Genomic DNA, 25,582 nt, shown 5'->3' with positions numbered 1-25,582 from the left:
AAACAGCTTTCCATGTAGACAAAAAAGTCAAAAGAATTATACACTGTCGTCCACATGCCCTCTCTCCAACTTCACAATGATCAGTCTGCTGCCAATCTTATTGCATCTATCTGCTCCCTCCACCCTTTGTTTCTGGTTTTATTTTTGCTGGAATGCCTTAAAGCAAATCTCATGTTTCCCATAATCTTACCCATAAATATTCCAGTATGCATCTTTAACAAGATACTTAAAAATACTCTGATTACACCCAACAAAAGTCAGAATGCTAGAGAGGCCTCAGTCCCAGCCGTATCTCTGCTAGCCATGGGTAAGTGGTCTTTGTGGTCTGATAACAGGAGATTTCCTGAGGTCTCCTCAGGGCAATAGGCAAAAAGTTTTTATACTTTGATGTGATTTTAATCTCACAAAAGTTTGGAAAAGTAGTACAAAGAATTCCCATATGCTCTTCATCAATATTCCCCAGATATGAACATCTTAGCATCTTGACTCTATCACTCTGCCTCTATCTCCATTATTTTCCCCTGAAGTGTTAGTATGTTGCAGATATGATGCATCTTTAACCCCCCAAATTCTCTTACACAACTACAGTACAATGATCAAACTCATGAGATGATCACTGATACAGTGCTATTATCTAACCTAAGACTATTGAGAGCTTTCCAGCTGACCTAGTGTGTTCTTTAGAAAAACAAAGAAAGCCCTAGAACACATCAGTGCTCATGTCTCTGTAGGCTTCTTTATCCTGGAACAATGTCTGAGTCTGTGTTGTAAAACCTTGATATCTTTAGAGAGGTCTGGTGGGCTCTTCCAAGAATACAGACTCTCTCTCACTTCAGAATTAGCTAATATCCCCTCAGGATATAATTCAGGCAATGCATTCTTGGCAGAAAGACCACAGAAGTCATCTTCTGTCCTGGCTCATGCTATCAGGCAGCGCATTCTGTTTGTCCCATTGTTGGTGATTTTAACTGGTCGCTTGGTTAAGGAGATATCTGTCAGGTTTCTCCACCTCTGTAGTGTCTTGTGAGGAGATACTTTCAGATTATGCAAATAGCTCGTTGCTTTTCATACTGGCTTTTCCATAACTTTAGTATTCATTTGCCTTCTATTTAAATTTTTTTTAATGATTTATTTATTTGAGAGGTAGAGTTACAGACAGAGAGGTATTCCTTCTGCTTGTTCACTCCCCAAATGGCCACAATGGCTGGAGCTGGGCTGATCTGAAGCCAGGAGCCAGGAACTTCTTCCAGGTCTCCCACATGGGTGCAGGGACCAAAGAACTAGGGCCCTCTTCTCCTGCTTTCCCAAGCTATAGGAGAGAGCTGGATCAGAAGAGCAGCACCCGGGACATGAACAGGTGCCCCTATGGGATGTCAGCGCCACAGGTGGAGGGTTAATCTACTGCACCACAGCTCTGGGTCCCTATTATTCATTTGGATTCTTGTCTGAACTAATACTTACAATGGTGGTCCAACAGTGATTTTCCATGTTTAGGGGTATTGTTTCCTTTACATTTGTTAGTTGGATTTCTCGAAGGAGGAATCCTTTCCTTTACCCCAGTAACTGATGTCAGTATGAACCCTTGATTCTTATTTATAAAAAGTAGGTTGTAATCCCTTACTTTCATCCTTCATCTTGGTGCTTGAATGCTCTGAGAGTTAATCAGGGATGCCCCTCCAAACTGGGCCCTGTGTTCTGTTGACATGGCCTCATTATTCTCTGATAATTTTTTTTTTTTTACTTTCTGTCATGAAAAGATGATCTAGGCTCATCTGTTTTTCTCATGTCCTAGCCTTAGAATCTTCCATGTCTCCAAGGAGCCCTGGTTCCCTTAATGGAGAATGGAATTTAGAAAACAAGATCTGGGTGCTAAGGGAGCTCATTGCTACTATGGTGTCACTGCTTTTAGGCCCCCTCAAGTTGACAGAGCTGACAAATAGAACACACACACACACACATCTGTCTGTCTATCATCTGTCTTGTCTAAAACCATGGCATATTTTTTGATCTTGTGATGTTAGAGTCTCTGATCCAACACTACACTCTTCCCCTTCCATAATTGTGACTTCATTTTCTGACACCAGAAACCTGGCTTCCACAATCCACAATATATTTACTTTTATGTTCAATTCTCAAATGTTTGGGAAGTCATTTCAGAATTGCTAACCCACACTGATTTGGAAAGGAAACCTCTAACTACAGTTAAATATTTGCTTAAAGTTATTTTTGTCTTTAGCCTGAGTAAGATGCAATCAATATACCATGTTCAAATGTTACTGGGATAATATATTTTTCTGGATAATTATGTTATTCCAGTTGTTCTGTTGAAATATTGCTTTGCTAATATGCCTGTATTTCATTTTGGGGTTTTCCCTATCCTTATTGATCCTTTTATTTTAAAAAATCATATCACACATTAACATGATTCCCCAAATCAGAACTTGCCAGTTACATTCAGAGAAGTGTCATTTCCTCTCCTCTCCATAATTTTTCTAACCATCTCACCCTGTAACCAATCACAACAGTCCCTGATGTATGCTTCCAGTGTTTAATTTTGCACAAATAAAGAAAGTACACGCATACTTCCTTATTTCCCCCTGTTTCCTACACACAAAAAAATAGAATGTTAAGTCTACTATGGATTCTCCTTTGCACTGTCAAAAAGTCTTTTAAGGCACTGTAGATTTGTGTTTGGTTCTCACCCTCATTTTCTTACCATTTCCTACACGAGTATATCCCTGATCCCCTGTGACTTAAAAGGACTCTTAGAATTCTAAATTGGTCAAGAATAAGACAGGTGTTGATTTTAAAAAGAAGCCTTTGTGCTCTGCTAGGCGAGCATTTCAACCCTGAATCCCAGGAGCAGCCCCAAACCCAGCACCGATGGAAAACACCACACCCGAACCCAGGGTCCTTGTTTAAGGAACAGTTAGTCTCTCAGCCAGATGTCCTTTCCTGTTAACAGAGCTGGGCGCCCAGAAACTAAATAACCAGGGTCTGGAACCAGCAACCTCACAGATTTTTTGCTTTAAGTTTACAGATTTAAAAGAAGAGTGAAACAGGCAGTCTTTCTACACAAAGCTGCCACTGTCACTTGAATATAACTTGGCTTGGCTTGTGGACAGCCCAGTCCTCCTGGGAGAGGTCCCTGGGAGAAGGCAGGCCTCCGAGGTCTGTGCTTTTCCTGGCAGGTAACAGGATGCACCTGCTCAGAGCTCCAGCCTGCAGACTGTGCAGCACAGCTGTTTTTTCTCAGCTCAAATAAGCTAGATTTAGAGGGAAAAGGTGGGGTGGAAAGAGAGACAGGAAGGAGAAATTCCACTCCTGCCCAGTTGCCTGTCAAGACTTCTTCTCCCAGAGACTCATAAAAATTGGACCGGACCCAATTAGAATTTATTTCAGTTCATTTTAGGAGTTGGCAGGTGGCTCCCAAGTACAGGTATAGATGATATAGACAGGCCTGCCACATCCAGCTGGGATTCACACTCCAGATCCCAAAGAAGGCCTTCAGCACAGGTAACAGCCAGATCCCACCCACCATCCCAAGCTTTGCCTAGCTTCCGAAGACACAGCTAGTAAATTTTGGTGAAATATGTATAGCTCATCTCTGACAAGACCAGACCAACTCAATGGGGTTCTATTCTGTTTGGGTTACAGAACAATCACCCACCCGATAGTCTTGACTGTAGAAATCCTGCTGTTCAGACCACCCTAGAAAACAAGTGGAGGCAGGAAAGGACCCCATCCTTCCCTTCTGCAGGGTCTAGTCCTGGATAGCTCAGGAGGCCTGGAATGTCCTTACTCTGGTTCCAGATCCAGCCAGAGCATCCTCACTGTCAAGGATGCAGCCAAGGACCCCAGTGATTGTAAATTCTCCAAGTTTCCCACAAACCTGAGCATTCTGGACATTTTCTCCAGCCCCCAGGTCTTACCTGCATCACTACCTCACTGTAACTAAGAGAGAGTTGCTCACAGGAATTGCAGGCCAGCAGCATGGATGGTTGCCCTGTCTCCAATGTCAACTCGACCGCCCATAACCATACTTCCCCATTGGAAGACCCTGCCTTCTCTAACTGCCGCTCTGCAGATCTGAGGCAAAACTGTTAGAGCTGGAGCTTCGTCAATGAATCTGGCCTCTGTCATGCCACGTGACTGGGGTCAATTCACAAAGCTGGCTCAGCATTAGTGGACACATGATCATAAGGTTACCCACCTTGCAAGCTTTTGGCAAACACTGGGTAAAATGACTTTGATTAATGCGTGTTACAGGAGCTACAAAGCATTTGTACAAAAACCTTCTCTGCCTCTCCCATAAAGTGAATATTCCCTTCTACCCATTCCAACAGCAACAGACTGGGGGAGGGGGAGAGGTGCACAGCCATCCCAGCCAACGCCGCAAATCTACTCCAAGGAATTCAACAAGTACCTGCCTTATGTTCTCCATAGAAAATGTGCAGGTTGGTGTCACTGACCAGCAGGATTGCTAGACAGTTAGAAAGGGGAAAAATGCAACATGTACTCAATGTGGCCTGGGATATTCAGAGGAATTTATAGAGAATACAATAGCCAATAACCTTGGAGGGAGTCCAGGATCTTGTGAGGCAGAGAGAGAGAGAGAGAGAGAGAGAATGAGATAGAGGGTGTCAAACAGGCACTTGGTGTCATCTTTTGGATAAATTAGGATGGTATAACCTTGACAGAATTTTTGTGATTGCTGTTGCAGTCTTAGTTATTTCTTAGAAGTAACCTTTTGTTCCACTTTAAGCAGTTCTATTTAAAGATGCTGGGGAAGGTCAGAGGTCAGGGGGTCTACCAGCTTTGCATCTTTTCTGTGGAGGTCCCAGAAGACAGCAGGGTGAGTGTGAAAGAGACTCGTGTTGAATGAACTCCTATGAGGTGTCATGGCTACCCTGGGCTGCTCAAGACAGTCCCAGGCCACTGACATCATTGGCATTTCAGTGATGAGGAAAGTGAAGGCTTGGAGAGTAGTTGAGTGAGCACGATGCAGCCAGGATCTGAATCCTTTGTTAATAAATGAGGAGCTCCCACAGGGGAACAGACACCTGGTGGGGCATTTTATTTGGGATGTATGCTTCGGATTCCACAGGTGTCTCCATGGAAGCCATTCTGAAACTCTTTGGCGAACACTTCTTTAAATTCTGTAAGATGTCTGGATAGGACAGGACGCTGTGGACCCTGGTCCGAAATCTCACCGAGTTTGTGGAAAACCTGGCTGCCCTCCACAGTTACCTTGCGTTGTCTTATCAGGCAAGGCCACCTGAGCTTGACCTTGGTGGCACCAAGCTCGGTGGTGGTTCCAGGTCATCTCCCTGCCTCCCCACACAGAGGTGCAATTGCAAAGGACCTGTCTTCTCCTTGCCAGGGCTGCAGAATCCTTGGCCCCAGGAGTTCTGTTGGGGAAGGAATGAAAAATAAATGTCTGTTGGCCTCTTTTGGAAATCAGACAGCAAAAAAAAAAAAAATCAGACAGGCAAATTGCAGAGGTCCAGTGTTGTCATGAGGGTGACCTGCTCAGAGAGGGGGCGGCTGTGGGTTTATTAAATCTAGGAGGCTGATCACAATGGGAACAAAGGCTGGAAAACAGTCAGGTTTCAGTGGATTTGCAAAATCTCTCCTAAGGTTTCCTGGCCTGGATGGAGCTGATAAATAGCTTATGCAGCCAGATTTATGTTATTCATGTATCAGAAGGAAAGACTCGACAGGGCCAAGAGCCAGAATCGGAAACCATCCAAGTCTGATTAACCCACGGGGTGGCTGCCTGAGGCGTTAAGGAACTCATTTCCCTACTGGGATATGTCCTTCTGGATTCTATTGCTTGGTTTGTCGTTTGTGGAGATCATTGAAAATTCAAACGCCTGGACTCCCTTTTCTTCTTTGGAAAAGAAAACGTGGTATTGAACAGATGAAGTGGACTTCACACACATCGTAACGCTAGTGTATTATATTATATTGAAGAGTTCATTTTTATGTAGGGGCCCTTGTAGTTTCCCCAGGTTTTTCTTCCCCATTGCTACATTGAAAGCTCATAAGCACTGTTGCAGGTTGTCATGAGGATAAAATGGAATTATGTAGGTCAGAGGGCCTCAGCGATGATTATGCACCTTTATAGATGCAAGAAGGGAGAAATATCTTCTCCTCCACTTTTCAGATCAGGAAACCAAGGGTCGGAAACCTTAACTGATTTCAAGTACAACGAGTGGTAAAATCTGTTCTGTGGTTACTATGGGAACTCCTCAGGGATGGAGGGGTGTTGAGCAGTTCCTGGCCATGGGGTCAGGTGGGCTTGAGTGCTGTCTGACCAGCTCAGCAACTTACTATCTCTGCAATCCTGGACAACTGTGCTCTCTCTGAAGTTCTATTTTTTCACTTATTGATTTTCATAAATATTTATTGAGTATCTACTATGCACTAAGTACTTTTTAGGCATTGAGATACCAAGACACAAAGGGAAACACCCTCTGATTCATAGATTAAAAGAATGCGGCGGCCATTGGAGGGTGAACCAACGGTAAAAGGAAGACCTTTCTCTCTGTCTCTCTCTCTCTCACTGTCCACTCTGCCTGTCAAAAAAAAAAAAAAACAAAAAAAACAAAAAAAAAAACAACATGTAAAAATCCTTAGCATTGTAGTTGTTCCAGAAAAGGCATTCCACAAATAATAACTTTCTCCCTTCCGCTGCTTTTGTTCTCTGTTCAATGTGGCTCATTTTAAAATTGCAATAATTTCATGGTAACCTCCTGGCAAATCTAGTAGCCAGAGTACCATTAAGATAACAAGAAATATACTTAGGTCCTTTGAAACTCTTCCACAATATTTTTAAGATTTTATCATCCATCTGAAAAGTGAGATAATGCATGAAGTCACAGCTCTGGAGAAGGCGTTACTGTTCTTCCGTTTGTTTATTATATGAAAAAATGTTTGGGGTGCCTTTCATATTGCAGATACTGTTCTGTCTCATCACCGCCCTCCTGAGGAAGACGGAAAGGAGTTGAGTTTCCAAGTCCCGAGAGTTCACTATTTTTATGCCCATTCCTGCTCTTCTCCCTCAGTAGTCCACCCTGCCCCCACCTCTGCTCACATACTGCAAAGCCATATTACCAGCAAATAGTAGACTAGCACATCTCTGAGGAAACATGGGGGGCATTTTGCACAAATTAGAAAAATAAAATAGTTGATTGTTATAGAATGTAAGCTGAAATAAAATATATGCAATGAGAGCTGAAAGCTACACATGGAAAGGCAAAGTATTCCTTTTTAGTCAAAAATGAAGTAAAATACATTGAGGCATACCTTCTTGCTTACAATTATGTCCTTAGCAGTGTTGTTTTAAGCTAGTTTACAGTGAGCGCTAAGATGAGGCAGGTGTTGGGCTAAGTAATTTACAAACATTGCCTTATCCTCCTGGCACCCTGACATCTTCTCTACACCGATGAGAAAAGTGAGACCCAGAACGACCAAATCGCCCAGGTTGTGGTGGCCGAGCCAGAACCCAAACCCATGCCCTGGCTGTCCCCATTATTTTCCTTTTACTCTGATTCGCCATTTTCAGAAAGTCCCATTTTAATCAAGGGATAAACGTGTAATGGTGTTATTTAGGGACTTGGTGGCACTGACCAGAAGAGTTAAAAGCCTGAACCTCAGGAGGTCTCTGGAAAGAGCCCCGGAGTGGAGAGCTCTGCACTTCAGCCCCTCTGTTCTCGGCTGTTTGATTTTCACTATGCAGGATTTGGATAGGATTTCTTTCCAGCTAACTCCTAATATCCAGTCTTCTCATGGGGTTTCTATATGTGCTGCCTCAAGTCCTCTTTAGATTTGTAAACACGCAGAAAGACAAACGCGCTTTCCCTGTGTACATACTTCTGGAAACAGAAAATAAGTATTTGAAAGAAAGGAAACCCATGATCTAACCACCCTCCACCATGGAAGAGGAAAAAGATGTCGGAAGACACTCACCCCCTTCAGCTCTGCTCACCAAGACCACAGGCTGTGTGTCCAGGGTGCTGAAGCAGGGAGGAACACTCCTTCTCTCAGAACTGCTCTTCCCCTAGGGCAGTCTTTATCCTTTGTTCCTAATGGACATGGACGTGGCACCCACCATCAGATGGTCCGTAGTTGTCTATATTCATTCCTGCAGGTAGACCCTCTCGTCTGGTGCATCCTCCAGGGCTCTGTTTTCCAGATACGCAACATCACACCACCGATGGGGCTCTCCTTCCAGGACAATAATTTATTCATTTCACTTGCATGTTCTTCCCAGCCCCTGATCTTACTGAAATTGAAGATGCCCATGGTCACTTGGCCATAGGGCAAGCATGGCAGAGACTCACTGAGGACTCCTGGTACCCGAGAGTAGGGCTGGATGCATGTTCTTACATGAATGTAGCTTCAACTGCTCTGAGCCTCAGCTTCCGCCCCTTCAAGAGGAGATAGAACTTACCATCTAGAGCGGACTTAGTGTGAAATTCCCAACACGGAGAAACAGAACCAGAAAAGTGTTCATGTGAGTCTATATGATATAATGAATAAGAGCTATTGTTTTATGAAAACTTAAAGGTTAATTTAAACAATTTGTATTCACTAGGGGAAATATGCTATGTCTTTTAATTAGGCACCAATGAAGGCACCATTATTTCATGCGGAGAGAGGAGCAGATGGGAAAATGCTTCTCCATTACTACTCGGATAGAAGTGGTCTGTGCCACATTGTACCAGGTATGGACTGGCTTCACCTGCCCCAGAGCTCTGAGGCCTCTGGAGTGAGAAAGGTATCCCTACGAATTCTCCAGGATGGCAAACAGCCAGCCGTAGATGGAGAGTTAGAGTCTGTCCCTTACAGTGCTGACTCCTAGCCATCTTGGTCATTACTCCATATGGCCTGGACCTTTTAAAATAAGTTTCCCAAGGAAGCATTTGGCACAGTGTTAAGATACTGCTTGGGATACCCACATCTCACATTAGAGAACCTGGATTCAGGTTCTATCTCTGCTCCCAATTCCAGTTACCTTCTAATGTGCACCCCGGGGCCAGGGGAAGAGAGGGGGAAGTAGGTGATCCAAGTACCATAATAGGAAACCCAGATTGAATTCCCAGCTTAGCCACTGCAGGCATTTGTGTGGGCAGTGAACCAGCAGATGGGAGATATTTATCTCTCTGCCTTTCAAATAACTATGAATGAATGAATGAAATGTTAAAATAAGCTTCCTAAATGCCAAAAGAAGGAGTAATTTTTATTTCTCTAACAGTATTTTAAATTATACAGGCTTCTACATAGTTGTGATAGTTATGTATATATTTTTTTGTATCAGCTTTTTTTTTGTGTTTAACATTGTGGAAAAGGCATGTTTCCATTTTAAAAAAAAAAGATTTATTTATTTAATTAAAAGGCAGAGTTAGAGAGATGGAGAGATCTCCCATCCTCTGGTTTACTCTTCAAATAGCTTCAATAGCTGGGACCCCATCTGGGTTCCCTCATGGGTTCAGGGGCCCAAGCACTTGAGCATCTGCTGCTTTTCCAGGTGCATTAGCAAGGAAATAGAGCTGAAGTGGAACAGCAAGGATTTGAACTGGGGCTCATACAGCATGTTGGTTTCGCAGGCGGTAGCTTAAACTGCTGTGCCACAGTGCTGGCCCTGCTTCCCTGTTTGTATAGTCTTTAAAACTACTTCTTAAATGTCTCAATTATATTTTATCTTAAATAATCTCCTCTTGTTGAACTTTTAGTTGTTACTAATCTTTTGCAATTTAAACAATGCGGTGATGAACATCTTCATGCATGCTTTACCCATATTTAATATTACAACTCTTGGATACATTCCTGGAGGAACTTTAAAAAAAAAAACAATGCTTAATGCTTTTACAGATTTTACAAATGAATTGTGTTTATATTATCTCCAGAGTTTGTTTTTTGATGAATTAAATACCTTCCCGAAATGACAAATGAATGAACTCTTCACTTAACACAGAATTATTCTTAGGTATTTAAATCCAATTGAAAATTGATCCCTGTAAAAAATAAGAGTGAGAATAAGAGAGGGAGGAGATGTACAGTTCAGCACACTTTCCCACGGTCTTACACCTAAGGACTAAAAACTTGCCATGGGACTCCAAATCCCATTAAGTTGACAGGTACTAATGCCATCATACTAGTTGAAGTGATCATTTTAAGTGCATAACTGATCATAAAGATAGGAATAAGTGTCAAAGGGATCACATAAATAAGACCAAGTGTCTGCTAATAACAATAGATAGAATTAAAAAGGAGAGAATGATCCAACATGGGAAGCAGGCCACAAAGCAGACTCATAGAATGATCAACGCCCTAAATAGCATTCTGGCCTCAAAATCAACCCTTAAGGCATTTGAATCTGGCTAAAAAGCCGATGAGAGCATTTCGGGCATGGAAAGCCAAGACACTGTGGCAAAGAATGGCCTACATGAGAGATCTCTGTGAATGAGATCCCAGTGGAAGAAGGGGCCATCAAAGAAGGAGGTACCTTTTTCTGAAGGGAGGAGAGAACTTCCACTTTGTTTATGGCCCTGTCTAAATAATGTTGGAGTTTGTGGACTCAAAAGGCTTCCATAGCCTTGACAGCTCATGACAAGAGCCTCGGGTGATCACTGAAGAGTGTCAGTGGTTGAATCAACAACAGGAGTCACTGTGCACTTGCTCCCCATGTGGGACCTCTGTCCTTAATGAGTTGTACTATGAGAATTAACGGTAAAACTTGTCTCCAAATAGTATTTTATACTTTGTGTGTCTGTGTGGGTGCAAACTGTTGAAATCTTTACTTAGCATAGAGTTGATCTTCTGTATATAAAGATAATTAAAAATGCATCTTAATGAAGAATGGGATGGGATGAGAGTGGGGGTGGGAGGGCAGGTATGGGGGAAAGAACTGCTATATTCCAAAAGCTGTACCTATGAAATTTATATTTATTAAATAAAAGCTTTCTAAAAGATAACAAATGAATGGACACTGAACTAGAAATTAGAGTGTCAAGGATATATATGGCATCCAGGCTTGTGTAACATATATTTATGAAGATTTTTATGTTGCTAATTTGTCATATATTGCCTGTTTTGAGACAGGGTCAGGGCTTGCTGGGCTCTGGAATACTCATCAGAAGTTGTGTAACTTGATTATTTCATGGTTTTTACTGACACAACTGCCTTCTACCATCCCTCACCACTAGGTGTCCTTCTGTTACAGGTATACTTGAGGCTGTGGCCAAGGACTTGATATGACAGTGGATACTGCTGACGTGAGGAAGTGGAGAACACAGGGAAGAAGGAGCATGTTGTGTTTCTAATTCTACGGAAGACTCACAGTCAGTTGAGAAGGGCAGAGTCAGAAAGGTTACAAGATGGTCAGGACACCCAGAGAAACCAAGAGGTACCGGGTTCACTATGACTTCAGAGAGCCACACTTCCCCCTAAGTAGAGTTACCAGTCTTGGAGTCATCTATGCAGACAGCAGAATCAACCGGAACTTCTAATACTGGAATTGAGATGGGATTTTCTCCGCACTATTGGCCTTTAGGATCAGATAATTCCGTGTTGTGGTGGGCTTCCCCTTGCAGTCAGGATGTTTAACTACATCCCTACCCACTAGAGGCAATAGAACTCTGATCCGTTACTTGTGGCAATTGAAAAAATGTCTCCTGGCACTGCCAAGTATCCCCAGGGTGGGAGTAGAAGATACAGTCATTCCTGGTGAAGAACTGCCAAGTTCAGGTTAACTGGATATACCCTGGAGACCTTCTGGGATGTACCTTAGCCTGGACACTGTTTTCCTATAAAAATTACCTATATAAATGGTTTGAAATTGGGATCCAGTGACTTATTTTGCAATCCCCCTAAAATGTGTTGACTTTTCAGGTCTTTTACTGGCTTTGCTGCTGGGAGTCAACTCCCAAGATCCTATGCTGGGCCACCTCCCCTGCAACGTGTAGGGTGACCCCTGCCAGTTTAGTATCACCGATGATCAGCTTTCTGTGTCCACTAGAGTGTGCAAATATCCAGACAGGCCCCTGACTCCTGGAGCACAGGGTGTTTCCATCTTAGAGCATGTAAAGGCCCATCTCAGGGCCTGGTCACTGTAGGATCTTCAACCACAGAAAGAGAAGATGTTTATGTATGATTTTCCTACCAGATATCATCCAGACCCCCTTTTGAGATTTTCTAAAAAGCTCTTGAAGCCTTTGATAGAGCAACAGCATGAGAATTAGTTCGATAAAATAAATCTGGAGAGTTCCAGCATCTTGGAAGCCCTCCCATTGTGCTTCATTTAAAGATGGATTCGGGGACAGATGTTGGGCCGAGCAGTGAGGAAGCCAGTTTGGATGCCTGCATCCCATTAGAGTGCCCCGGTTTGAGTCCCAGTCCCACGCTGGATTCCAGTTCCCTGCTAATGCACACCCTGGGAGGTGGCAGGTGACGGCTGAGGTACTTGGGTCTCTGCTACCCACATGGGATGCCTGGATTGAGTTTGTAGCTTCTTACTTCAGCCTGGCCCAGCCTGGACATGGGGGCATTTGGGAATTGGAAGATGAACCAGCAGATGGAAGTGTATGTGTCCTCTCTCTCTCTCTCTCTTAAATAAATAAGTACTAACCTTAAAAATGAGCTCCATCACAGCAGGTGGTGCATGCCTGTCCTCACGACATGGCCATGCACCTGTGCTTCTCCCCCTGCCACCTGCAGGCCCTTGAGGAGGCTTTCGTACCCGAGTGTTTCTGTTTGTCCTGTGAAGAAATCCCTCTGGGGGGCTGTAAGAAGTATGGTTATGTTTGGGAAAGGTAAGTGGGCCCTTGTCCCAGCCTCAGCCCTTAGATGGGAATGATTGCTTGGTTCTCAGGAGAGCAGCCAGTACACACAAAATCCTGGATCATGATGATATCGCTGGTTTCTGCAGGACACGGACTTGGCAACCGGGTTTTTAACTTCAGACTGCAACACGCCTTCCGTGACACCTTTTGTTTGTGCCTGGTAACATGGAGACAGGGCCTCCACTGTAATCAGGGAAAGCCACTAGAGAGAGAGAAGTGGGCTCAGTCCCAACTGGTGCCTGCCGAAGAAAAGGCGAATGAGTCATGACATAGTATCAGAAGCAATGCATTTTCCAGAGCTCTTCTTCTGGATTCAGGCTTTTTCAGTTGGGCTGCGTTTCTCGACTGGAGATAAGTGGATAAAATCATGGTCATCCACTAGTGTGAATGGTAAGAGCCAAGAAAGCAGACCCCTGGCTCTGTCCTCCAGCAGCCGTGAGACTTGGACAAAAATCTCCCCTCTTCCCGGTAGCAAACGAAGGCAGTCAGCTCTCTGCTGTGCCCTCGTGGGCACCGAGCTTGCCTAGCGAGCAGCTTGTGGTACCTGAGTCAGAACAAGGTCAGAATGAGGGCTCCAGACCACTGGGAGCCCGCTGGCCGCGTGACACCGCATGACACGCATCTCGGAAGGTCTGTGTGCTCAGAGAGCTGCCTTTTGAGTCCTTCAAGCCTTGGCAAGTGAGTCAAACACACGCCATTGACATCCTTTGTCTAGGCGATTTTCATATCAAAAAGGCTCCATTTTGAGTCTCTACCCCCTGCCAAGTAGGACTGTTGGTTAAATTTTCACGTGCCACCCAAAACTGTCAGTCTAAAAAGCTCCATGGCAAATGTCCCTGACGCGGGGCCCGGCGCACACGCTCTGCTCCGCCGGCTCATTGTCTGCCTGTCACGCGCTCAATGCCGACGCTGTTTTCATGGGGAGACGTACTCAATTGGCCCAGAATCTCTTCAGCGCTGGGCAGAAACTTGGCAGGGGGCAGGAGGGCTTCTCAACCTGGTAGCAAGTTTTCTGTTTGTTTTAATTTGGAAGAAGAATTGCTGAGGCCATCTGGAGACGCTGAGGGGGCCTGTGCGAGAGAGTGGGCATTGCACTTGCCTGTGAAACGCTTCAGATCCGTGTCCCAAGCTCACTGCTCTGTGCGGGGGTGGTGGCGGGAGCCCCCTCTTATTAGGACTTTCTTTTTCCGTGGCTAGGGCATCTCACCAACACCTTCAAGCCCATTTATCCTGAGAGCCTCTGGATGTGTGTTTGGTGAAGCAGTAAGCAGCCCTTTCCTACTGGGGCTGGGAGTTGGGGAGAAGCCAGGGAAGGAAGCTGGTGGGGGACTTTCAAGTCAATGAGAAGTTCCCGGGGTCCGGAAGACTAGACCTTGACCTAGCAGGACCACTGGCTTCGTTTTTATATGGTGGTGTCCTCCAGAAACCAGGATGTTCTTGACAGGTGTGAAGGGGAGAGTTGAACCAGGGAGTAAATGGCAAAGTTTGACATTAGGAAAAAGGAAATGATATTAAAACGCACTGCACAAAGAGACAATAGGACAGTCAACAGCCATGGCTGGGTGGAGTTCCAAATGTGACCTCTCACTCGTCGATGGGGCCATCACAAATGTCTCAAGCCCGCTGCAGACTGTGTCAACCTCATGCCATCTTTCATGGGAGTTGTGAGCATGAGCATTTAACTTTGATGGATATTGATATCCATCTATATTACATATGCCCAGTGAATTGATTATGAACTGATTTAAAGGGCAATTCGACAAAAAAATGGCTTCAGCCACTGTGACTTTTTCTGTTATTTATTTGAATCCAACGACCCCTGCCAGTCCACGGCCAGACACAGATTCCATGCAGTGTGATCATTTGAGGGTAGTCTCTGCCTGCAAAGCAATGATGGTCTAACTGAGGCAGACAAGCGCCCCATGGAACAGCAAGGGGTTTGTAACACCAGGTACCCTGCCTTCCGGCCATGTCACAAGACTATCACCGCTGAGGATATCTTAAGTTCTGGTCTACTTTAATAATAAACCCCAAACACATTTTTTTCACTTAGGTTTTAGGCATAGGATAGCAGAAAATGTAATGATGCTTATTCCAAAGGTGAGGTGGGTTTCCATAGCCTAACAGCCCTCGTTGTGGTCAGGGAAGTTAAGTGTTCCTGGACTCTGTGTTGGCTTCGGATTCCATTGCACGTCCTCCTTCTCTGCGTTCCCTGGAGATGGCCGTGAAAGGCATCTTCCCCCACACCCTCTTCATGACCTGGAAGGCATGTTCAGGGCTAGAATTTGCCAGTGTCTTTGAGATTTGGGGAGAGAGAGAGACAGACAGACAGACAGACAGAGCTGTCTCATCGAGCCAGGTTAGAACGATTAGCCCGAGAGCTTCGCCCTGTTTCTTATTCGTCAGAAATACGCTTCTGAGTACACCCACTCCATGCTTTTTCAGACATGAACCACTGATTTGTTTAAAAAATTACCTATCCCTTCCATATTTGTTCCATTACTGGCCTCTTTCCCCCCAAGGGAGTGACAAATCATGGCCATAAAGTTGCTGCTGAGGGGACGTTTAGGGTGGAGGCGGCTTGCTATCCCCCTGTCTTACATCATGAGTCCTCTGTGGGTAGCTGAGGGTCCAGCAAGCTGGGGGGAATCTTCAGAAGTACGGAAGGTGCGGTTAGATGAGAATTTCGCCATCATTCATCCTCCAGTGACCTTCAACATCCTCAGCGCCCGCAAATTTATCAGCAGTTGATTTGTCTTGAAGGCACAGAGGGAATGATGCCTGAAGTATGGAAAGCGCAGCCCGCACTCCAACTCTTCACTGATCAGAAAGGGAGGGGAGGCCCCGACACAACAAGAACAAGTGGGTTGTTTTCCCCGACATTTCCACTTGGCTTGCAAACAACGTGTTTTATTTCCTCAGCCGTTTCTGGTTGAGACATAAACAACGAAACACACACATGCATTCAAAAACTTCATGGAAAATGCATATTATAAAAAATTATGCATGGATTTCAAGATTTTTTTTGGCACCAGAATAAACTTACATTTTAATTCAATTTTCCGTGAATCTGAAGTACCCCTGTATGCATATATCATATGATTATGGGTAATTATATCACTGCAATTATATAGATTATAAAATTCTGTTCTCTCTTGCTGATGTTTTCAGAACACACAAGGTATTATTGGTGTTATTTTAGCGTCTGTCCTCTATCTAGCAACATGTTTGCTATATAACATGATCTACTGTTAGTAGGGTACGTATTTTGTTTTTGTTGTAATTGTGGTGACATTTACATAGCATCAATTCACCATTTTTGATTAACCCTTTTTGAGTGTATGGTACATCGAGTGTCAGTACACTCATAAGTTGTACAACTATCAGCACCATCCAGTTCTCGGACTTCATTTTCCATCTTTTGCAAAGCAGTAACTCCATGCCTATTAAACAATAACTTCCCCCAGTCCACCTTCCTCCAGCCCCTGGAAACCACATGCTACTTTCTGTCCTGATGATCTGACGACTCCGGGTACTTCCTATCAAAAGGACCACACATTTTTTGACCTATTTATGACTGATGTCTTTCACTTAGCATCACGCCTTCAACATTCCTCCATGCTGTCCTGTGTTTCAGAATTTCTTTTTATTCCATTGGATGTACACAGCACACTTTATTGATCTATTTATCTACTGATGGACAATTGGATTGTTTTCTACCATGTAGCTATTGTGAATAATACTATTATGTTTTGAATTCTTTGAATATAGATCCAGAAGTGGAACAGCTGGATCGTGTATTAATTCTATTTTTAATTTACTGACGAAGCACCCTACTGTTTTTCACAGCTGCAATGCTATTTTTTTTTTAATTTTCTGCATAGTTTGAGTATTTATTTGTTTTACTTGAAAGAGAAAGAGAGAACTGATTTCCCATCCACTGAATCACTCCCCACATGGCCACAATTGCCTGAGCTGGGCCAGACCAAAGCCAGAAGCCAGGAACTCAATCCAGGCAGGCTGCGGGGTGGCGCAGATTCTGAGGTGGCAGGGACCTACTACTGGAGCCGTCACCTGCTACCTCCCAGGGTGCGTGTTGGCAGGGAGCTGGAATTGGAGAGGCAGGACTCGAATTCACATACCCTGGTATGGGAGGCAGATGTCCCAAGCAGTTTGTCAGCATCAAACTCTCGCTACAGCATATCTGTTTTAAAGACACACTCATCTTTGAAAAGTCCAGAAAGCAAGATTTCATATTCTGCAAAGCTGCAGCTCTATATCTATTAAACAGTCATTTTCCCAAGCCTCCCTCCTCCAGCCCCTGGTGACTTAACTCCCATCTACTTTCTGTCCCATGAGTTTGACTACTCTAGGTATCTCATTTAAGTAGAACCCTATCATAACCGTCCTTTTTATAATTCATTGTCTGCATGGTGGAGGGGGCAATTGTGCAATGATAAAAGAGAAGAATGCCAAGACAGAACCCTAGAGAATACCAACATTTAAGGAATGAGGAAAAAAATAACTGAAAGAAAAATTTAATGAATTCGAGGAAGTCTCAGAGCGAAAGCAGGGCGAAGCAGTATTTTGGGAAGGAGGGTCTGGATAAGACCCTCAGACAGCAGAAGGGCTGTTTGGAAAGATGGAGAAACAGTTGAGAGCCTTGCAGGGGAGCCACTTCAAAGTCAGAAAAGCGACTTTGGAGGGGGCTGTCATGGGGGGGGGGCGGTGACTCAGTGGAGACAGGAAGTACAGAAAACCCTTGCGAAGTGGGCAGAAAAGGAAGGCACAGCGTGGGAGATGCTGCTTCTGCGGCGAGCTGGTCTTGTCCCCAGCTGGTAATGCTGTTGCATTTCTCTCCATGGTGGGAAGGCCAGATGATCCGGGTGGGGTCCCTTTAGTACATGCTCGACCTGTGCTCTCTGAAGCACTGCAGCCTGCAAGATGCACCTATCTGACATCGCCCCCCCCCCCCCCCCGCCATGATGCCACCAGGGACCTCGTCCTCCTGCACCAGCGGCAACTGGCAGAGATGGAGCTGTCCAACCAGCTGGAGTGGAAGAAGGAGGCGCTGCGTGCCCTCTCCAAGCACCTGGCCATCAAAAAGAAGACAGACCCTGCTTTATGCCATGCGGCCTGAACACGTGGCCAGCCAGCTGCAGGCAGGCAGACAGTTGGCTGCAGGTCAGGGTGTCAGGGCCTCCCCCAGACCCTCGGAGCAGAGGGCTGTGTGCTTTCATGGCTAGGAGCCCAGGCTTGAGAGCAGGCAGATCTGGGTTGGAATTCTGGTTTTATTATTTCTCAGTGCACTATTTTGGGCCAGTTACTTAATCTGTATCTCCTCGGCTTTCTTCAAGATACATTGAGAATACTTAAAACAATACAGGCATGAACTATGCATCATACAAAATTGCCTCTCGACCACACACACATATATGAGGTTCTCTAAGAATTCAGGAGACAGCAGGTGCAAAGACACAAAAGCAGTAGGCACTTACCATGAGGCTGAGTCTGGCCTTCTCATGCAGTTGACGATAGGGTCCTTAACTATAACTGGAGATAACACACCCATGTGTTAGCTAGATCACAGAGTGTGTGTGATGAACATTCTAGAAGAGCAAACTATTTCTAGGGGAAGGCAGCTGTGTTTCACCATGAACTCACTTTCTGTTTGTCACGGGTGTGTTCATTCATAGACATGTCACGGGTGTGTTCATTCATAGACATGCCTGGTGGACCTGCTCGTCATCACGGTGCTGTACTAGACCTGGGACAGCCTGAGCAGCTCATGGCCTTGTGGGTTTGACAAGCAAAAAGGACACTTCAAAAAAGTTTATGAAAAACAGAATTAAAAAGCTAAAGTTTATTTTGGTGCAAAAAACATTTTGAAATCCATGCAGTTTTCCTTTAACATGCATTTTCCATGAACTTTTGGAAAATACCTCACACACAGAATAAGATAATAGAGGTTAGCGCGATCACAGGAAAGGAAATGCATGCACGAAGGAGCAAGTATCATGCCAGGCGCTGGTCAGACAGCTTGCAAAGGCTCTTTCATTCAGTTTTCTCAGTGTTTCCATGTGGGGGTGGGAGTCATCCACACAAGACAACCCAGGAAGCTGATGTTCACCCAGCTTGTGACTCGGAAGTGAATCATGTCACGTCTATGTGACTGCAAAGCCATACCCTTTCCATCACATACAGGGCCATGGAAACACAGCTGACAGGGGATTAAAAATAAACTGGTGCCTGAGGACAAAGAGACTGGGCCAGGAAGGGACTCTGAGGCACTTCACAAAAGTGTGCACCACCGGGGTGGGGCCTTGAGACTAAATTTCGGCAAGTGCAGAAGCGAAGGCCCTTCTGGAACACGGCATAGCAAGAGCAAAGGTCAGGCTGCTGGAACAGAAATACAGCGGGAATGGAAAGGTGGTGTCCGAGGAGGCTGGGTAGGTGGGATGAGGCTTGGGCTGTGCGGTGATGAATCTGGAAGATCGTGGAAAAGGGAATTAATTATCTTCTATTCGGTTGGTAGTGGGGATTCACTGAAGGTTTCTCCCTACAACGGAGATGGTGTGTTAGTTTGGCTGCTATTGTATGGCATAAATGCAGTGGAGGGAGACAGTCTGACAGCTCACCAGGGCCCAGCTGATTCATAGTTAAGGCCTGAACTAAGGCAGCACGAAGAGGGGTCAGCAGGATTTCATGACCGACGCTCTGGGGAAGGTGGGAGACGGGATTCCGTGAGGAGTCTGAGGTCCCAGCAGGGGGGAATGGGGTGCTTTATCCCCAGACAGGACCAGAAAGCAGAGCAGGCTTGCGGGGAAGGGGGTTGGGTCAGTTTAGAGCCGTTGAGTTTGAGATGTCTGTGGATGCTCCAGTTGGCAGGAGCAGCTGCGAGATAGGAGTCATACAGAGAGCTTAGGGGAGTGTCCGAGCGTGGAGTTGCAGGTCTGAGAGCTAGTGCAGTGTGGGTGGTGGTTCATCACAGCCCCTGAGAATCAGGGGTGAGGTCTTCTGGGAGTTCACAGCAATAAGGGAAGAGGATGGCATGTGAAACTTTAGGAACACCTAATATTGAAGAAGGAAGAAAATCCAGTGAAAGATGAAAAGCCAGCAGATCAGAAAGGTGGGAATAACATGCAGAGAGAGCAGTAGGTCAGAAGCTGAAGGAAAGAGAAAGTTACAGGGAGGGAAATTATTACCAGGGGTATACTTGTAGGGGGCATCCACTGTGGCAAGGAGTTACTCATTCACTTCTTGGTAAATATTTATTGAGCATCTACTGTGTGCCAGGCCCAGCTCTCAGCACTAGGGATACGAGCAGTGATACAAACACTCTCCCATCTCAGAGCCTCACACTCCAATGGAGGAGTACCAGATAAGCAATCAACAAGTAACAAAAATACTAACAAATGATTCCATATAAAATACTATGCCACACGAGTCTTATAGGACACAGGGCAGGTGATCAAGCCAAGAGGGTAGAGACTCTGGGGGCTGTTATTTTAGAGAGAGAGCTAGACACAGGTTCAGGGTCCCGTGATGTTTGTAGAGAGAGCGCATCAGGCAGAGGAGACAGCAGGTGCCAAGGCCCTGAGGTAGGAGACATTAACATGCTGGTGAAACCCCAAAGAGGCCAGAGTGGCTGCAGTAGAGTGAACCAGAGAGATGACATCAAGACGTGAGGTCAGAGAAAAGTCAGGGACAGAAGAGGGGGTCCATGGCAAGGACTTGGGGCTTTTGTTCTAAGTGTGATGGAAGCCATGGAAGACTTGAGGTAGCAGAGAGGGGGGCTGGACGGGACATCTGGCTGCGTGAGTGGAGGCCAGAGTGGAAGCAGGAATGTGAGTGAGGAAGGAGGGCACATCGAGGCCGTGGTAGCTGCTGCACCATACAAAGGCAGGGGAACGCCCATCTCAAGGTGACTGTCTCTGTGGTCCCGTGTCCTGTGATTCAGGCCGTGCCTGGGCCCACTTGCTGCAGGCCATTTCCATCAACCCACGGCATGTGTCACATCCTACCAGGACAAGTTGCTTACCTTTAGGTCTTCTCCAGTGCGGCCGCCCTGTCTGCCGATTTTGTGTGGCAGGATTCTTCCAGCACGCTGACTCGCTCACGGCAGGTGTTCTCACAAACGTCCGCTGAGTGGCTGGAGAATGGTGCGGCCGGGCTTGATTCCCCGAGGGTGCTCGAATCCAGATAGGATTATTGTTTTATATCCTTGCCTATCACTTATACCTGCCTTCTGTCCCAGGAGACTTTAAAAGCTGCACAATCCTTTTCAGCGATGTGGTGGCATTTACGAACATCTGTGCTGCCTGGGAACCTATCTGCACTGAACATGCTGAATTCAGTGTACTCCACGTTTGACAGATTAACCAGTGTCCATGATGTGTACAAAGCCAATGTGTGTGCACTCAGGCAAAGCAGGTGCTCAATTCTGGGTCCTCCTTGGTCTCTGAACTAGACTGGGGTTTGGCGTGGGTGGGAGTGGGGTAAACAGGAAAAGCTAAAAGTGAATTGGAAGTGTTTTAGGAGTTGCAGCTTTTGAAAATTATTTGAGCAGCTGGCATTATGGCAAAGCAGGTTAAACTGCCACCTGCAACGGTGGCATCTCAAATCAGAGTGCCGCTTCGAGTCCCAGCTATGCCACTTCTGATCCAGCTCCCTGCTCATGCTTCTGGGAAAGCAGTAGAAGATGGCTCAAGTATTTGGGCCCCTGCACCCATGTGGGAAACCTTAATGGAGTTCCTGGCTTCTGACTTGGGCCTGGCTCAGCTCCAGCTGTTGCGACCATTTGGGGAGTGAACCAGCGGATGGAAGATCTCTTTCTGTCTCTCCCTCTTTCTCTATCATTCTGCCTTTCAAATGAAATAAAATAAGTCTTTGCAAAAAATTATTACACACACACACACACACGCAGAGAGAAAGCAAGTGCTCCCATCCCCTGGTCCACTCCCTGGGAGTGATCACGCACTGTCTAATGTGTAAGCATCGGCTTCTTGTTCTCTGGAAAGTCTTCCCACCGAAGCAGACAGCCCTCTAACTCTCTCATGACTGTTCCCTGATTCACTTTCTTTCCCATTTCCTCCCACATGGCCCTCATACCCCTAGCAAAGAGTTGCATGCTCTAATGTGGTCCTTTTGCCAATATGTGGAAAACAAAATAAATATTAGGGATATGTTTAGTGCAGGAGGTAACCCTTCTAAATACTCATTTCTCCCCACCCCCACCAGATGTAGACAGTAGGAGCTGCTTACCTGGTGGTAGGGGGTGCACTAGTGCCTTCTGGGAGCCATGCTCAAGGGGTGGCTAATTTTGCCTTGGGGATGAGAATTTCTGCAGAAGAAGTGCTGAACCCTGTCCCTGGAGAACCCGTCCAGGGAGGGGACAGCTGCGTGCTTGGCTTCACAACAAACATCTCAGACACAGAAGCAGAGTTCTCCTGATCTGCCTATGCGGCTCCTGGGTGGGCTACAGGAATTAAACAGGCCATTTCTCCCAACTCCTTTCTTCTCTTGCATACATCCCTAAGTAGCAGAGGTACGAGTGAGGCTGTCACAGGCCCAACTTCCTTCCAGCTTCAGAAGAGACTGGTGCTCAGGATTTCCCTGGGACTCCCTGCAGCCTCCTTGTCCATGGCTGGGGAGACTGCTGAGCACGGGCGGCTGCTCACCGTGTAGGGCTCCATCTGTCTTGAAAGCCACTCCCTGATAGTTCCTGCTTCTTTCTTCAAACACTGCAACAGTGGTGCTTCTTGTTTCCTGAACACCCAACTTTTCCCTCTTGGGTAACAGCACATCCAGCACGCGGTCTGATGGGGCCAGAACCCAGGCTGAGTGGTGAAGCCGCCTCTAGCCGGTGATCAGACCAGGCACCGTGCTACCAGATACTCAGACTGGCTTTCCACCACACGGCATCGGTGAGACAGCTGCTTGCCTGTCTCCTAGGAAAGCATTCTTCCAAATAGGGAAGTTTGTTCCCACTATGAATGATGGACAGGTGGTTTTTGCTTTTTGTTTTTTTTAAAGTCAGAGTTACAGAGAAGGAGAGGCAGAGAGGGAGAGAGAGACAGAGAGAGATCTTCCACCTGCTGTTTCACTCCACAAATGGTCTCAACAGCCAGGGCTGGGCCAGGCCAAAGCCAGGAGCTGGGAGCTTCTTCCAGGTTTCCCACGTGGGTGCAGGGGCCCAAGCACTTGGGCCATCTTCCACTGCTTTCCTGGGCCATTAGCAGGGAGCCAAATTGGAAGTGGAGCATCTGGGACTCAAATTGGCACCCTTATGGGATACCAGCACGGCAAGTGGTGGGTTTACCCACTACGCCACAGCACAGGCCCCCGATGGATGGTTTTAAGATCAAAAGTGGACATCCTCTTCCACTGGCTCAGTAGATCCTAATCCCTTGATATGGTGTCAGATGGTGTCTCTCCTCCTTTTTATTTCTGGATCCCTCCCCTGCTGATGTCAGTTAAAAATTCAAAGTCAACTCAACAGCCAACCGAAAGTAAGTAGCACCCATTATGTTTTCCAGATGATAGCCTGTTTGTAGGAGGTCCCGAGAACGTGCTCCACTTGCCCTCGCCACAGTGCCCAGGAAGCTGAGAGACAGGGCGGGTCCTGGCTGCAGGGCCCACTGCAGGGCCCATCTTCTAAGTCAACGGTGCCTTCGGTCATCACAAGAACAGAAGGTCCACCGTCCTTGGCTTATGGCAAACATGCTTTCTACATGTGTGAGATTAAACCCCAATCTAATAAAAAAAATCAAGATGGAGGTAATGAGGGCGTAGAGATAAGAAAGTCAGATGAGACAGGAGTGTTTCAGTTAAAGAACCCTACTGTAAGTCACCAGAGAAAAACAGACTGAAAATGTATGATTGTGTAAATAGAATCAGGAGAGAGAGAGAGAGAGAGAAATTGAGTGTATATATATATATAAAAGGGGCATAACAACAGAGGTGAATAATGCTATACCAATAAGCATACAATTAAGCAATGCATTCCTGGAAACCCCATGGTGAATTTACCAAGGTGGCAGTGGAGGGAAGGGAGATTGGCACAAAATGGAAAAGTTGTTAGCAGCTTTAAAATAAGAATAGGGTAGGGGGGCCGGCACTGTGACACAGTAGGTAAATCCTGTGCCTGCGACATCAGCATCCCGTATGGGCGCCGGTTCTGGTCCTGGCTGCACCCATAAGGGAGACCGGGAGGAAGCTCCTGGCTCCTGGCTTCGGATTGGCGCAGCGCCAGCCGTAGCAGCCATTTGGGGAGTGAACCAATGGAAGGAAGTTCTATCTGTCTCTCTCTCTCTCATTGTTATAATTTCACATTGTATGGAAAGAAAAAAGTATACTTTTTCCTACATCATTATATATACACAAAAATTAATTTATTATACATCATGGACATAGCCATAAAAGCTACAATCATAATTCTTCTTGATAAAGATAGAGAAGAACAGTTTCATGACTTTGGAATAAGGAATGATTTCTTAACCATGAAAGGAAAAAATATAAACCTTGTTGTTATGTGCCAAATTCTGTCCTTCCCTCCGGGTTTTTTTTTTTTTTTTTTTTTTTAATTTTTCCACTTCTGATCCAGCTCTCTGCTATGGCCTGGGAAAGCAGTAGATGATGACCCAAGTCCTTGGGCCTCTGCACCCATGTGGGAGACCCAGAAGAAGCTCCTGGCTCTTGGCTTGGGATCCGCTCAGCTCCAGCGTTGTGGCCATCTGGGGAGTGACCCAGCGGAAGGAGGACCTCTCCGTGCCTCTGCCTCTCTGTAACTGCCTTTCAAATGACTAAATCCGGCTCCTCTGCCACCTGCAGGGCCCTTGCGGAGCCCTGGCGCTCCAAGCGCCTCTGCTTGGAGTCCAGGTGCTTGGGGCTTGGCTTGCTTTCGCTGCAGACTTCACGCCGGGAACCGCTGAAGTTGGGACATCCGCCCGGCTGCTCCGGAACGTGCTCGCCCCGTCGATTCCTCCCTCCGGATTTTTGTGCTGAAGGTCCAGCTCCCAGTATCCCCAAATGTCACTGGGTTTGGAGGCAGGGTCTTCAAGGAGTGAAGAAAGAAAAATGAGGCCTCCCACGTGAGCACTCACGGCCTACGCCTGGTGTCCTCCTAAGACGGGGACACTAGGAATGCGCGTGCAGGGAGGAAAGAGCCTGTGTGGGCATGGTGCCAGGAGGGACACCCACAAGCCGGAGAGCCAGGCCACAGAAGAAACTGACCTTGGCCTTTGCCTGGCCTCCCTCCCTAAATGGGCAAACACTTCAATAGGTTTTGCACCAAAAAAAAAAAAAAAAAAGTGTAAATGGACAATTTAGTCATAGAAATATGCAAAATCTCCTGCGCCGCCAGGAAAATGCAGGTTAAAACCACATGAGCTGTCATTTCACATGCACCAGAACACCAAATGCTGCTGAAACGTGAAGCCACCGGAAGTGTCACTTTGCTAATAGGCACGGAAAACGATACAATCACTGGAGAATGGTGCAGGCTTTCCTGCTTGCTTTATTTTCTTTAAAAGGAAATATGCACCTACCTTGTGATCCAGAACCTCACTTCTAGGTGTTCACCTAAGAGAAATGAAAACAGTGTTCACCAAGCTATCTGTACAGAAATGTCCGTATCAGCCTTAATCATAACCATTCCGAACTGGAAACAAACTAAATGCTGACGAAGAAGAGAATGGATGAATGGAATCATGATGTCTTCTTACAGTAGAACA

The 25,582-nt window shown here is 45.9% G+C and overlaps 1 pseudogene; it reads left to right on the top strand.

Moving 5' to 3' along the window:
* LOC133762102 (guanylate cyclase soluble subunit beta-2-like) overlaps nt 1-25,582 on the top strand; it is a 73,761-nt pseudogene that overhangs the window by 26,295 nt on the left and 21,884 nt on the right.

Source organism: Lepus europaeus, chromosome 6 (assembly GCF_033115175.1).
Source record: "Lepus europaeus isolate LE1 chromosome 6, mLepTim1.pri, whole genome shotgun sequence".
NCBI classification, from domain to species: Eukaryota; Metazoa; Chordata; class Mammalia; order Lagomorpha; family Leporidae; genus Lepus; species Lepus europaeus.
This window is presented reverse-complemented; position numbering and strand designations above follow the sequence as displayed.